This window comes from Euprymna scolopes, chromosome 24, assembly GCF_053919585.1.
Source record: "Euprymna scolopes isolate OS-2025 chromosome 24, ASM5391958v1, whole genome shotgun sequence".
Classification (NCBI taxonomy): Eukaryota; Metazoa; Mollusca; class Cephalopoda; order Sepiida; family Sepiolidae; genus Euprymna; species Euprymna scolopes.
The window spans coordinates 82,677,837-82,678,495 of record NC_136505.1 but is presented as its reverse complement, the minus strand read 5'-3'; positions in this window follow the sequence as shown (position 1 = coordinate 82,678,495).

The window sequence follows — 659 nt, the reverse complement described above, 5'->3', positions numbered from 1 at the left end:
GAGCTTCTACTACACTTCTAAGTATGAACATTTTATATATATGAATCTCTTCATAACACGAACACAGAACGCAACATCTCTCTTAATAAGACTCTCTAAGACTCACTTTTAATAAGACTTCCTAACAACAACAACAACAACAATAACAATAATAATAATAATAATAATAATAATAATAATAATAATAATAATAATAATAATAATAATGAAACACTATATAACATTTGTTTATCATTTCTTTTTTTCTCTGTTAATTAAAGTAATAAATGCCTCAATCCCATTCTTCTTTTTGGGGAGTTTAAATGTAGATATAATTTCCTTTTTAATTAAGAAAATCTTCAGAACGTTTTCTCTTTATGTATTTTATTCAACGGGAGATTTTCATCTATATTTTTCACTTGCATCAAAAGAGAAGCGCCATAAAACTTTAGTTATTTCAGAAGAAGCCGATGACAGAGACTGCCAATGTACAGCTGGCACCAACGAAATGTAAACACCCTGTCCAGAGCATTTAAAACCTTTTAATAACCAAGTGACCTCCCTCGGATGGGGGCATATAGGCACTTAGCGAATAGATGTGAAAAGTTTTCAAAGGAATAGGCAAGTTATCCCTACATAAATGATCAATAAATGAAATAAAATAAACTCTGCAAATCTAT